The sequence below is a fragment of the Tamandua tetradactyla genome, chromosome X (assembly GCF_023851605.1).
Source record: "Tamandua tetradactyla isolate mTamTet1 chromosome X, mTamTet1.pri, whole genome shotgun sequence".
Lineage (NCBI taxonomy): Eukaryota > Metazoa > Chordata > Mammalia > Pilosa > Myrmecophagidae > Tamandua > Tamandua tetradactyla.
In genome coordinates this window covers 110,375,142-110,390,940 of record NC_135353.1, presented here as the reverse complement: position 1 = coordinate 110,390,940, position 15,799 = coordinate 110,375,142, and the positions used below count along the sequence as shown (strand labels likewise).

Here is a 15,799-nt window from a genome sequence, read left to right as displayed (position 1 = left end):
AATAATCTGAGGGGGAAATCAAGAAAGGAATTCCATTTACTATTGTAATGAAAAGAATAAAATATTCAGGAATAAATTTAACCAAAGAGACAAAAGACCTATACAAAGAAAACTACAAGAAATTATTAAAAGAAATCACAGAAGACCTAAATAAATGGAAGGGCATACCGTATTTGTGAATTGGAAGACTAAGTATAGTTAAGATGTCATTTCTACCTAAACTCATTTACAGATTCAATGCAATACCAATCAAAATCCCAACAACTTACTTTTCAGAAATAGAAAAACCAATAACCAAATTTATCTGGAAGGACAGAGTGCCCCAAATAGCTAAAAGTGTCCTGAAGAAAATAAGTGATGTAGGAGATATCACACTACCTGACTTTAAGGCATATTATGAAGCTACAGTGGTCAAAACAGCATGGTACTGGCATAAAGATAGATATATTGACCAATGGAATGGAATGAAGGGTTCATATATAGACCCTGTCATCTATGGACTACTGATCTTTGATAAGGCAGTCGAGCCAACTCACCTGGGACAGAACAGTCTCTTCAATAAATGGTGCCTAGAGAACTGGATATCCGTATGCAAAGAATGAAAGAGGACCCGTATCTCACACCCTATACAAACGTTAACTCAAAATGTATCAAAGACCTAAACATTAGGTCTAAGACCATAAAACTGTTAGAAGAAAATGTAGGGAAATATCTTCTAAATCTTATACTTGGGGGCAGTTTTATAGACCTTACATGCAAAGCAAGAGCACTGAAGAAATAAATAAATAAGTGGGAACTCCTCAAAATTAAATGCTTTTGTGCATCAAAGGACTTCATCAAGAAAGTAAAAAGACAACCTACACAATGGAAGACTATTTGGAAATGACATATTAGATAAAGGTCTAGTATCCAGAATTTATAAAGAGATTGTTCAACTCAGCAACAGAAAGACAGCCAATCCAATTACAAAATGGGAAAAAGACTTGAACAGACACTTCTCAGAAGAGGAAATACAAATGGCCAAAAGAGGCACATGAAGTGATGCTCAACTTCCCTGGCTATTAGAGAAATGCAAATCAAAACCACAATGAGATATCATCTCACACCCACCAGAATGGCCATTATCAATAAAACAAAAATGACAAGTGCTGGAGAGGATGTGGAGAAAGAGGCATACTTATCCACTGTTGGTGGGAATGTTAAATGGTGCAACCACTTGGAAGGCAGTTTGGCAATTCCTCAAAAAGATGAATATAGAATTGCCATATGACCCGGCAATATCATTGCTAGGTATCTACTCAAAGGACATAAGGGCAAAGACACAAATGGACATTTGCACACCAATGTTTATAGCAGCATTGTTTACAATTGCCAAGAGATGGAAACAGCCAAAATGTCCATCATAGATGAGTGGCTGAACAAGTTGTGGTATATACATATGATGGAATACTATGCAGCTGTAAGAATAAAGTTATGAAGTATGTAACAACATGGATGGACCTTAAGGACATTATGCTGAGTGAGATTAGCCAGAAACAAAGGGACAGATACTGTGTGGTCTCACTAATATGAACTAACATTAATGAATGAACTTGGATAATTTCAGTTAAGAACAGAAGTCATCAGGAGATAGAAATAGGGTGGATATTGGGTAATTGGAACTGAGTGGATACAGGTTGTGCAATGGGACTGATTGTAAAAATCCAGAAATGGATAGCACAATACCTAACTGTAATATAATAATGTTAGAACGTTGAATAAAGCTGAATGTGAGAATGATAGAGGGAGGAAGCCTGGGGGCACAAATGAAATCAGAAGGAAAGATATACAATAAAGATGAGATGATATAATCTAGGAATGCCTAGAGCGTATAATGATAGTGACTAAATGTACAAATTTAAAAATGTTTTGCATGAGAAAGAACAAAGGAATGTCAATCATGCAGGGCATTGAAAATAGATTGTAATTAATATTTTAAAACTTTAACCTATGTGTGAGACTAAAGCAAAATATTTAATTGGTATAAAATTTATATTTTGTTTAGTGCATCTCCTAATATAACTTTTGTGGACAGCTTAATTGAACACCATAAGTACATGAACCTTGAGTAGGTTATGAGATTTTGTAGGTTTGTCCAGAGTGATGCTATCAAATCCCAGAAGGATTTGAACAGTGAGTAAAAGTATTTGCAAAGTCCCCTTGGGAGAATGGTGAGAAAAGGGGAAAATTGAACTTCTCCAAATGGAGAATTCTTGATATTCTCACAAGCAGTGGGGTCAACCAAAGCTATAGGCTGAGCCCCCAATCTTGGAGTTTGTTCATATGAAACTTAACCCCACAAAGGATAGGCTAAGCCTACTTAAAATTAGGCCTAAGAGCCACCCCTAAGAGAACCTCTTTTGTTGCTCAGATGTGGCCTCTCTCTCTCAGCCAACAAGACAAGCAAACTCACTGCCCTCCCCCTCTCTACGTGGGACATGACTCCCAGGGGTGTGGACCACCCTGGCAACATGGGACAGAAATCCTAGAATGATCTCAGACCCAGCCTCAAGGAACTGAAGAAAACTTCTTGACTGAAAGGGGGAAGAGAGAAATGAGACAAAATGTAGTGTCATTGGCTGAGAGATTCCAAACAGAATTGAGAGGTTATCCTGGAGGTTATTCTCATGCATTAAAATTATCAGTTAAGGCATAAGAGAGAGGCTGGAGGGAACTGCCTGAAAATGTAGAGCTGTGTTCCAGGTGCCATGTTTCTTGAAGATGATTGTATAATGATATGGCTTTCACAATATGACTGTGTGATTGTGAAAACCTTGCGTCTGATGCTTCTTTTATCTACCTTATGGACAGATGAGTAAAACATATGGATTACAAATAAATAAATAATAGGGAGAACAAATGTTGAAATAAATTTAGTAGATTGAAATGCTAATGATCAATGAACAGGAGGGGTAAGGGGTATGGTATGTATTAATTTTTTTCTGTTTTCTTTTTCTGAATTGATGCAAATGTTCTAAGAAATTATCATGATGATGAATATACAACTATGTGATAAAAAAGAATGTTCATATTGTATGTTGATTCATTTTATTAATAAATTAAAAAAAATGCACTGGTAGAAAACAACAACTGGAGAGCATTTGTAAGCAGATAATCTAGAGTAGCCTTTATTTGGCCAGACTGCCTTGTATTTAACTTTCCCAGTCATGTCCTTATCTCCCATGAAGGTATCTCCATCAAACCTAACAAATCCAAAGTGGATTCTGCTCCTCAATTTTCTATGTCTTCAATGCCTTTCTGATTAACTAATGCTCAGGGCTTAAGAAGCCCCTGGGAGAGCTTCTTGGGGAACGCTTTGAGTAGGGTATTTGGACAGGTGGCTGGAGGCACCAATTTCAAAGTCAATTTTATAACCTTAAGTGGTCTTGGGCTAGGACTACTCTGGCATCTGGCAACCTATCCATCCATCCATTCCACCCACTCACTCCATCCACTCACTCACCCATACATTTACCCATTCACCTATCCATACAAATTCTTTGTTAAACAACTATTATTCACAAGACACTTTTTTAAGGGCTGGGAATTCAGCAATACAAATAGACTTTCCTATTAAAAGACTTGAATTGGGAAAGAGAGTGCCTGAATTCAAGGTCTGACACAACAATATATTATCTGTGTAATCTTGGGAAACTTACCAAACTTGTAGGCTAGAGGGAGATTTAATATAGATGATCTCTAAGGAAGGTTCCTTCCAACTCTAACTCCCTATTAACAGTATGAATAGAGAGATAATAAAATGGAATTATTAAGGATATTGACTCTGGACTCAGTGTGCTGAGCTCAAATTCATACTCTACCATTTACTAGCTTTATGGCCTTGGGCAAATTACTTAACCTGTACTTGCCTATATCCCTATCTATGAAATAATACCTACCTCAAAGGATTGCTGTGAGACTAATGAGTTTACATGTGCAAAGTGCTTGGAACAGTATCTGGCATATTGTAAATGCTCTGTGAATGTTATTTATTACTAACAGCCTGAAGGTGCTTTTGGCTACCTGAGCCTGAGTCACTTACCTTTATGTGAGATAGGGAAAAAACAGATGAAACCTCTAAGATTTAGCAAATGATTGGGGAGCTAAATATAATTAACCTTTCCAAATGCTTATTGCTGATAGATTATGGAGAGTCCTGAGGCTTAAAGAGATCCCTACCTATCTCCTGCAGGGCATCAACAATATGCCAGTAGAGTTTAGGCAATTACCACACTGTGGTAGTGTCAAAGCCAATTGTGGAGCATGTTTGTGAGCAGACTTGAGCTTCTGTCTTTTCCCAGGACAGTTCCAGGGAAGCTGAGCCTAAAATACAATACCTTTGATTTTCCTCACTATTAGAAAGCAGTTCTTAGATACTCTAACTTAGCTCCGTGGCTATTTACTCCTCCTACCTACCCATGCAAACCCACTCCTCAGAATTAATGAGAAGGAAACTACATTTATTGAAGGCTGACTGCTACAAGCGAGCAAGATAGTACCCCCTTTATCATAGTTAAGGGAACTGAGGCTCAAAGAGGTTAAGTTATTTTCCTCAGGTACTCAATTCATAGATGGCAAAGCTGGGGTTGGACACACATCTGTCTTGTCACTAAAGGGCTGTTCTTTAAAATACTCCACATTGTCTTTCATGGACTACTTTATAGACTGCTTTTAGTGATGAACCATTGTGATTAGGTTGTGATGTCAACTTGAACAGGTGATGTGCCCAGTTGTCTGGTCAGGTAAGCACTGGCCTGACCATTGCTGCAAGGATAGTTCATGGCTGGTTGATAAATCAGAAGGCTGGTTTATTAAATCATCAGTCAGTTGATTGCAGTTGTGGCTGATTACCTCTGCAATCAACTAAGGGCATGTCTCCCACAATGAGATAATCCAATCAGTTGAAGATTTTTAAAGAGAGACCTTTCTTCAGCCAGCAAGACTCTCCTGTAGAGTTTGTTGAGAACCTTCATTGGAGCTGCCAGCTTCACAGCCTGCCCCACAGATCCTGGATTCTTTCATTCCCATAGTTGCTCAAGACAACTTTATAAATCTTATATTTACAGATATCTCCTGTTCATTCTGTTTCTTAGAGAATCCTGACTAATACAACCACCAATGAATAAATGCCTGGTTTCTATTAAGTATCATGAGAAAATCAAGAGTTAATTTCAGAGGAGACAAATCCTAAGACCTCATTTTGTTTGGAAGCTCATGCTCAAGAAAGGCCACATACTCCAACATATCAGAGAGGTTTTGCCTGCCCATATCACAATAATGTCACTGGTTCAAGGTCTACTGGTATTTCTTAATGGAGTCTGTGTATGGGGGGGTGTTGGAAAATGGGGGAATAATAAATACACTGTCCCACCTAACATGCCAATGGTGTCCTCATTGAGGAACAATTAATGTCAGTAAAACATGAAGCTTAGAAGATAAGAAGAGACTTTGAAGACTGTCTAACAAAATTCTATTTCCTACAATATTGCTAAGAATGATCTGAGTCTGATCCTGGCTCATACTAAATTGGTGCTGGATATTGGGGGAGATATTGATGGAGAAGTATAGAGAACCTGCTGCAAGAATGAATTTGCGGCTCAATGGGGACAAGACCATGTTAGATTTTCAACCCACTTGGATGCTAGAATAAAGAGACATGGATTCCATTCCCAGCCACCACCTTCATTTGTTGTATAACCCTGTGAATTATTTTTCTTCTTTGCATCTTTGATTGCCCAGCTTTCCAAAGTAAAAAGGAAGCCCTACTTACTCCCTTCCTGGGCTAGTGGGAGGATTTATGAACTAGCAGATATGTACATGTAAACCTAAGTGCCTTGGAAATGAGGGCATATTGATGTCCCTGGGGAAGAAAAAGACAGCCAGTGTCTCTAATTATTGGAAATCTGTGGTAACATCCTGAGCTCCAATAAAGTTGACACAGCTTGGGCCACCTAGTTTGAAGCTAATATCCTATATATAACCTCACCAAAACAGCTTGCTTTGCTAATTCCAGTCTGAAATCACCAGCATGACCTCCCTATATTCTCAAATTAGACGAGAGTGCTTCAATTTTCCCCAATGCATCTTCTTCCCTTTTTCCTATGGTAATTAGGAGGTAGCAGGAAACTGGAGGGTAAAGGATAATGTTTTTCTTTAGAAAGAAAGCTATTTTGCAAAAGTTGAAGCTGCAGAAATAATATACTCACACAACATTATTCCAGAAAGATGTTCTCTGATCATGTCTACTTCCACTCTTCCCTTTCTGTGGATCATGAAATTGCATTATTTCTATTCCTTCTTGAAGTTAAACTTTCATCTCAATACTTTGCATATAGTAGGGTCTCAGCAGATGTTTGTTAATGGATTAACTCATGCTACTTGAAACTAAAGTGTTATGTGAAAGTTTGGTGATGAAGATACCAAGATACTGGAGTCTAAGAACTTGTCTTCATGCAGCAAGATATGTAAGGTAACTTGACATGACATAAATATCGGCATACTTTTTAATTTTGAAAAATTGCATTTTATATTAAGCCTTCATATCAGAGAGGCAAGTTTTCATATTTTGCTGCTGGAGAAAATATTGAGAGAAACCATCTCTCTCCTCAGGATTCCCTTCATTCTCTCTTCAACCACTTTTAAATGTGGAGCCTAGAATTAGCTAAAGTTCTCTAGTAAATATTGAGAACAATGGAAAGTTTCCTTTCCAGTGATCAGACTGCTTTGCATATTCAGATTTTTCTCCAATATTTGTGATAATATACAAGCTTCCCTATTACTCGTCACTGAAGCTGTTTCCCATTATTTTGCATGGTAAATTATTGTATATTAACTCGATGGAATATTATGCAGTCATTGAAAAGGATCTAAATTTTCAATAATTTATTGTAACAGAAGGTGTTTTAGTTTGCTAGCTGCTGGAATGCAACACATCAGAGATGGAGTGGCTTTTAATAAAAGGGGATTTATTTTGCTAGTTCTTCAGAGGAAAGGCAGCTAACCTTCCACTGAGGTTCTTTCTTATGTGGGAAGGCTCAGGGTAATCTCTGCTGGCCTTCTCTCCAGGCCTCTGGGTTCCAACAACTTTCCCTGGGGTGATTCTTTCTGCATCTCCAAAGGCCTGGGCTGAGCTGTGAGTGCTGATATGAGGTATGCCAAGCTGCTTTGGGCTGTGCTATGTTGTGCTCTCTCATGTAAGTACCAGCCAATTAAGTCAAATGTCATTCATTGCAGCAGGCATACCTCCTAGCCAACTGCAGATGTAATTAGCAATAGATGAGGTTCACATATCATTGGTTCACGTCCACAGCAACAAAACTAGGTGCCTTCACTTGGCCAGGTTGACAACTGAGTATCCACCCTTTGTCAACTTGGCAACTACACACATATGTAGGTATCCACATATCCACCCCTTGTCAACTTGGCAATTACACGCATCACCTTAAACAATATTAAGGCATAAAAAAATCTCTTCTGGCTGCAGACCTGTGAATCTCAAAACAAATTGTCTGGTGCCAATATGCAAAGGAGGACAGTCACAAAATCCATAGAGAGAAACTGGAAGGAAACCTGCAGGGCAAACACCATTGGATTTCAATGTCTGAAAGTCCCTTCAGCTTTATAAAGTGGCAGCCCCACCTCTTTCCAAGGGCCTATGCAGTGGCCCGCCTCTTTCCAAATCAACCTCAGAGAACATTGAGGAGACCACCTTTCTCTTGGCTCTACTCTCCCCAGGCATCAGGGCCACCCCTGGGCTCTTTGCCATTTCTGGGGCACACACTCAACCCTTTCATGTGGTGGCAGCCAGGCTCTCCCCAGTCCCCCAAGGAGCATGCTACACCTTTTCTAAGGCCTGAGGCTGCACAACTCTTCCACTTCAATGAGAGGGGAGACTCATCCTTGCCCTTCAGGGTCAACTCACTCTCTCCATGTATATGGGTGGGTCCACTCTCCTGGCCGAGGTTTCTTGGCTTCAGACCCAAACTTCCCCATGGTTCTTACTCTGCAAACTCCAATTTGTCCCTTTCGTGTCCCCCTTTGTCCAGACTGGCAGTGGTTCCATTTACACCAACAGTCTCTTCAAGCACTCCAGGACTTCTTCATCATTCTTTCACAGTTCCTCCAAAATCTTACCCTTAGCCATCCAAAAAACTGTTCCAATTTATCTGGTATTTGCAAACCGGAGTAGCACCCCACCCTCCGTTACCAAATCTGTTGTAGTTTGCTAGCTGCTGGAATGCAACACACCAGAGATGGATTGGCTTTTAATAAAAGGGGATTTATTTTGTTAGCTCTTCAGAGCAAAGGCAGCTAACCTTCCACTGAGGTTCTTTCTTACATGGGAAGGCTCAGGGTAACCTCTGCTGGCCTTCTCTCTAGGCCTCTGGGTTCTAACAACTTTCCCTGGGGTGATTCCTTTCTGCATCTCCAAAGGCCTGGGCTGAGCTGCAAGTGCTGAGATGAGCTATGTGAAGCTGCTTTGGGCTGTACTACATTGTGCTCTCTCATTTAAGCACCAACCAATGAAGTCAAACGTCATTCATTACAACAGGCATGCCTCCTAGCCAACTGCAGATGCAATTAGCAACAGATGAGGTTCACGTACCATTGGCTCATGTCTGCAGCAACAAAACTAGGTGCCTTCACCTGGCCAAGTTGACAACTGAATCTAACTACCACAAAAGTAAAAAATATTTATATATTATATGCAGTTAGGTGAAAAGGGGCAAAACACAAAGTTACAGGGCCTGTGATCTACAGCCACATAATACTTTATAGACTACTTTGTAACAATACTTAATATTTTATATTTTGGTAATATTTTCTGTGACTATTCGCCCCTCCAAACCTGCAAGCTCCAAGGGCCTCAGCAGTGTTTGAGTCATCACTGTTGCACCAGCACCAGGTGTAGGTCTTGACAGAGAGTAGGTATTCAGGGCTGTTTTTTAAATTAGACAGATAAATTAAAGCCATATAAAAATACCTAAACATGCACTTAAAAACTTGCACATGATAGGAGAAAATAAAAAAGTTTGTGCTAGTTTGGTGAGGTTATAAGAGTTTTATTCCTCTTAATTTTTCTCTCACATATTGTTCTTACCTGGAATAAAGGGGAGGGGAATAAAAGGGAAGGGGCAAATCAGCCTTTTTTATAAACTGGCTTATAATTGACAGGTCCCTCAATATCCCATTTTCTATCCTGGCAGCTTGCTTCATTTTTACTGGGCTGTATTGCCTTGATTTGCAGTTCTTTGGTTTACCTTTATCAAAATCATCTGAAATTCTTGACTCACTTCCAGAGGCACTGCTCACCAACATCACACTCCTTCTCCACCATCTTGGTCTTTCCATCTCTCAAACCACACCTGGATTTGACTATAACAAGCATGTTCCAGGGATATCCCTTGACCAGAATTTTCTAAAAATGCTGGAAGGTATCAAGGTAAGAACAAATCTCTGATAGATGAAGAAACAGAGGCTTAAATAGGCTCAATGGAGACTGAGCTAAGTAGAGGACAGGCCAGAACTAGGACCAGGTGTCCTGACTTCTAACCCTATGTACATTCTATCACACCACCTACAACCTCAGATCTAATGACCCCAAAATTCCCTGCGACCCCAAGGCAGTTACTACTTTATCTTTCCAGTTTCTAGGTGAAAAGAAAGAGGGCACTGGAAATGAAATATGAACATTCACTGAACTTCTACTATGTATCAGTCACCCTACCTAAAGTAAACACTGTTATTATCCACACACTTTAGACATGAGTTAACAGACTCAGAAAGGTTAAGGTTGCACAGCCGGTATATATTCATACAACATCTGTCTCACTCCAAAGCACAGGCCCTTGGCACTGTATTGGAAAGGCTGGGAGTTTTCCTTCAAGGTAGTAATCAGGCCCAGGCTCCAAGATTAGCCACTAAGATGCTATTCTCCTGAAGTCCATCTCGGGCACATATTCTCAAAGGAAGAGAATCTCACAGGCAGGCTCAGAATAGAAGCCAGCCTTGGCATGTGGCAGCTGTGGCTTGACTGCCTGTTAGGTGACAATGACTATGGTCAAGCATCTGTTATACTCCAGCCTTCAGGACTTACTCTGAAGGAAGCTGGCCTCTATATCAGGTCCAGAAAATTGTACTACCTCAGTTCTAATCAGATGTCAGACCACATCTTTCCTCCCACCCCTGCTATTTTTCCTCTAACCTGTGTTGACCTGGGTAGAGCAGTGGAGAGAATCTGAGCCCTTGCCTTCTCAAAATTCTACCCTGGATAATAACAGCTAATATTTAATAATCCTTAATCTGTACCAGGCATACTCATCACAGCCTTATAAGGTAGGTATTATTATATCCCCAATTTTACTAATGAGGCACAGAAAGATTATACAGCTAGTGAGTGGCAGAGGTGAGATTTGATCTTGGGAAAATCTGCAAGGGTTTATATTCTTAAACAGAACATGTACTGCCACCATGGGTGTGATATGAGATCTCAGCAAAAAACAAATATGGAAATGATCTGAATTGATCTTAAAGCTGACAACAACAATATGCCTTCCATCTATATAATGCTTTACAGTTTGCATAGCACTTTTCATATCTGTGGACACAGTCAGTCCTCACAACAACCATGTGAGGAAGGCAGCACTGATACTGTTATCTTTAGTTTTCAAGGAGGTAATACAGAAAAGTGGTTGAATAGCCAGTTCTAGAGTTCAACTTGGGTTCAAATCCTGGCTCTATTCTTTTTTAACTGTGTAACATTGGACATTTCCTTCCTGGCCTCAAAATTCTCATCTATAAAAATACTTTCATGATAGTATGGGGAGGAATACATGCAGCAATGTATGTACAGTGACTCATATGACTCCTGACCCAAAGGAAGCCATTAATAAATATTGGCTATTTTTTTTAGAATAGGGAATGAAGGCCCTGAGAAGAGAAGGGCCCTTATACAGCACTCAGAGAGTTACCAGCAGAGTGGGGGGGCTTAGATTCCAGATGCTTGCCCCCATTCGAGCATTCTTCCAAGACTCCTTACACTGAGGCTTTCATTTCGTGTTTTGACAGATAAGCCAATGGCCTATCAATGGACTGTTGAAGCTCAACATATTCATTTTTTTTGTTTGTTTGGAATAAATTTATTTCATCTTTCTGTAAACAAGGTGTTTAACAGTTATGGCATTTTTGAAATGCATATTAAATCAGATAGACTATATTCCATACGTAATGAAATACAGGGAAAGAAATGGACAAATCAGCAACAAGATTAGTTTTAAAATCTGTACATTATCCACAAGGCCCAAACAATGAAAGCAAATGCTAGAATATCCTTAAAGTAATGCCATTCAAAAGAAATCCTCAGTAAGTCAGTTAAAATCCATCTTACAATAGCAACAGTTCATTTTTAACAATAGTATGGTACAGAATACATTTGAAAAAAGTCATCACAAGACAGTCAAGTCCACAATAATGCATCTTCATATAAAAACTTAACCTGCAAATAAAAATTGGTCCTATGAGTAACAAATTGGACACACTCCAATTTGTTGGGATACCTAATGTCCATAATGGCAGCCTTTTACAATTTTACTAAAGAGTAGAGCTGGTGTGCAAAGAAAAAGACAGGAACCAAAAATCTGAGCTATTGTAATGATGGAATGTCCCTGGTGATTCAGCCAGTATGTTTACTGTAAAGTTATGGGAGGAAGTGCCCTTTGCTCTTGTTTTGCAGTTCTACTCTTAGTATGTCATGTAGATACTATGAAAAAAGGCTTGTCTCTAACTCAAGTGCAATAACAATACTAAAAGCAAACTACTGCAGCTCTAAGTAGCTCATCAACAAAAAGGGTATTAATTAGTTCAATAAACCAGGCACTGCTTAAGATAAAATGAAAGCAAACCAAATACTTCATGTGTGAATGGAAAGGATGGGAAAAGAGAGGAGTAAGGAAAGATGCATGCACTTTTCCCTCCCATCATGTGCTACAAAAGGAAGACTAAGTGAGCCAAGTAAAAGCTCTAAGTGCTGAAAAAACTCTGATCAAATTAGAGATTGTACACTGGCACCTAGCTTAATATTAACTTATTTTATTAATCAATATCCCATTAACTGCTAATACAAAGTGATGCCCAACTTGGCATGCCCCCTCCTCCCAAATTTCAAGGTATCATGCAAATCATTATTGTGCTGCAATTATGTTGCCAGATAAGGGTTGATTATATACAGTGATTAACATACAGATGATCCATTGGGCAAACAGGAATCATGACATTCAAAAACAGGTAAAGAAAAATAGCCATTCTCAATAGTCTGGTAACACTGTGAACATAATTGGGTGGTGATGAAGACAGTTGCTAAGTAGATGGGGAGAGGCTGCTTACACATTAGACCTCCTCAGGTATAAAGTGAGTTCATATGCTTTCTTGTTAAGTGTGCCTCCATGGACATCTTCCTTTCCCATGACTAAAACCAATGCTTTACCAGCTTTGCCAACAGCAAGGCTGTATGTTTGCTCTCCACCTTGACGTTTTGTCTGGATAGCCATTGTGCAGTCACCATAAACATATAGATTATCTCTGATCACTGAGCACTTCTTTGCACCAAGAGTCAAACCACTGGTAAAGGAACCTTCCCAGTCTTTTCCTACAATCATATCTATTTCTATTGGCATGATGCTCTGGAAGACACCTCTGGCCGTGTCTGCCCAGATACATTTAGCCTCACAGTAGCCGACAATGGCAGCCTCCTGACAATAGCCATCACACATCAGGCTATCCGTGTAGCTCTGCCAACTGACCATCTTCATCCCTTAGCGCTGCAGCAGGGACTGTGAGGAGCAGCAGGCACAGCAGTGGCGGTAGCATATTCATTTTTTCCATCACTCCCACACCCCACCACTGATAATGGAAATTCAGCACCTGCCCTCAGTAATTATCTACTGAATTAATGAAATATCTAAGCCAACAAAGTGCTTCCAATGGACCCCCTGAAGAGAGAGAAGACCACTATCTTTGCCTCCAAAGACCTCACAGTCCTACAAGACATATGGACTCTTAAATAAATGATTGTCTAAAGGTATGATAAAGAATATTCTAGAAGGCCAATGGGCTATGACAATTCCTTAGGGAGAAAAAAGCCCCTTTCTATTCACTTGTTACTACTCCCATCATCCCCAGGAAGCAAAAATAAAATGACAAAAATATTTCACAGAAAATTTGTACCTGGAGGTGAAATGACTTGCCTGGGGTCATGCAGAGCTGGAGCTCAAATCCTGGCATCAAATCCAAGTGTGTTCAGCTAGATGGGAAGCTATTTTCTTTTCACCCAAAACAAGGCAATACTTGTATTGCTTCATCCAAAAGGATTAAAGTTAGATTTTTATTTAAAAACTGCTCCACTAAGGAGTTTGGAGACACTGGATGGCATAATTCTAAGCTAGGTTTTGAAATCACCTTATCTGAAGATATATGCATAAAAGGTTAGAAAATTATCTGTCTAGGATGACTGGGGTGTGATCTGGAGGCCAAGGGAAGTCCTTCTCAACTTTGATAAGGCTCTGCTCCAATAATGACTTGGGATGTCAAAATGAATTTCAGCTCTGACAATTCAAAGGACCTCTTAAATGAAGGGTACAGATTAAGTTGTCTGAGTTCACTGAATGTTCAATATGATGAACCACTGCCTCTGGGAGTTTATGGTCAGAGATGACAAGGAATTTACCAACCTCACTCCATATTTATTTGGTATCACTGCAGAGCTGTATGTATCAAACAACTTTCCTCAGGAAAGAATCATGAAAATGATTATAATTAGTAGTAGTTAGCAGCAGCATCTTATGTTCTTTCACATAAATTACTGCACAGTATCAAAACCCAAGCAAGAAAACTGTTTCGTGTCTCTTTTAGAGAAGCAAAGGAGGTTTAGGCATCTCTGCACCTTCCCCCAAACCCAATGCGGTCACTGTCTGCCTTTCTGTCTCTCTCCCTTCTCTCTCTTTCTCTTCATTTCTCACTGTCTCACTTCTTTCTGTGTCTCTCTGTCTCTGTTGCTCTCTGTCTCTCTGTCTCTCTCTCTCTCTCTGTCTCTCTCTCTCTCACACACACACACACATTCACACCCTTATTTCCCTCAGCTGACTGCTGTGTGATTTTGAGCAAGTCACTCAATCACTTAGATTTTTGTTTTTCTCATCTGTTAAATGCAGATACCAGAAGATAAAATACATGCAAATTTTCAAGACAAGTATTTGGCAATAGAGTTTTAGATATGACACCAAAAACATGAGCAACAAAAGAAACAACATACAAATTTAACTTCATCAAAATTAAAAACCCTTGTGCATCAAAACATTATCAAGAAAGCAAAAAGGCAACCTACAGAATGGGAGAAAATAGTTGCAAACCATATACTGATAAGTGCTTAATATCCAAAATATATAAAGAACTTTTACAACTACAACAACAAAAAGACAATCAACCCAATTAAATGTGGGCAAAGGACTTGAAGAGACATTTTACTTAAGAGATGTACAGATGCCAATTAATATATGAAAAGATGCTCAACATTAATAGCCAGTAAGAAAATTCAAATCAAAACTAGAGGATTCCACTTCACACCACAAGGAAGGTTATTATTATTATTACTTTTTAAAGTTTAATGGTTTTTTTTGTTAATTAAAAAAAATTAACTAACACAACATTTAGAAATCATTCCATTCTACATATGCAATCAGTAATTCTTAATATCATCACATAGATGTATGATAATCATTTCTTAGTACATTTGCATCGATTTAGAAAAAGGAATAGCAAGACAACAGAAAAAGAAATAAAATGATAATATAGAGAAAAAAATACAAAATACAAAAAATATATATAAAAAAACAGAACAAACAAACAAAAACTATAGCTCAGATGCAGCTTCATTCACTGTTTTAACATAATTACATTGCAATTAGGTGGTATTGTGCTGTCCATTTTAGAGTTTTTGTATCTAGTCCTGTTGCACAGTCTGTATCCCTTCAGCTCCAATTACCCATTATCTTACCCTATTTCTAACTCTTGATGGTCTCTGTTACCAATGACATATTCCAAGTTTATTCTCTAATGTCGGTTCAATCAGTGGGACCACGCAGTATTTGTCCTTTAGTTTTTGGCTAGTCTCACTCAGCATAATGTTCTCTAGGTCCATCCATGTTATTACATGCTTCATAAGTTTATCCTGTCTTAAAGCTGCATAATATTCCATCGTATGTATATACCACAGTTTGTTTAGCCACTCATCTGTTGATGGACATTTTGGCTGTTTCCATCTCTTTGCAATTGTAAATAATGCTGCTATAAACATTGGTGTGCAAATGACTGTTTGTGTCTTTGCCCTTAAGTCCTTTGAGTAGATACCTAGCAATGGTATTACTGGGTCGTATGGCAATTCTATATTCAGTTTTTTGAGGAACCGCCAAAATGCCTTCCACAGTGGTTGCACAATTTGACATTCCCACCAACAGTGGATAAGTGTGCCTCTTTCTCCGCATCCTCTCCAGCACTTGTCATTTTCTGTTTTGTTGATAATGGCCATTCTGGTGGGTGTGAGATGATATCTCATTGTGGTTTTGATTTGCATTTCTCTAATGGCCAGGGACATTGAGCATCTCTTCATGCGCCTTTTGGCCATTTGTATTTCCTCTTCTGAGAGGTGTCGGCTCAAGTCTTTTACCCATTTTGTAATTGGGTTGGCTGTCTTTTTGTTGTTGAGTTGAAC

At 39.1% G+C, this 15,799-nt stretch overlaps 1 pseudogene; it reads right to left on the bottom strand.

Annotated features, from left to right (window-relative positions):
- Nucleotides 1-12,416: 12,416 nt before the first annotated feature.
- Nucleotides 12,417-12,839, bottom strand: LOC143670841 (profilin-2 pseudogene; annotated as a pseudogene).
- Between the last annotated feature and the right edge of the window lie 2,960 nt (nucleotides 12,840-15,799).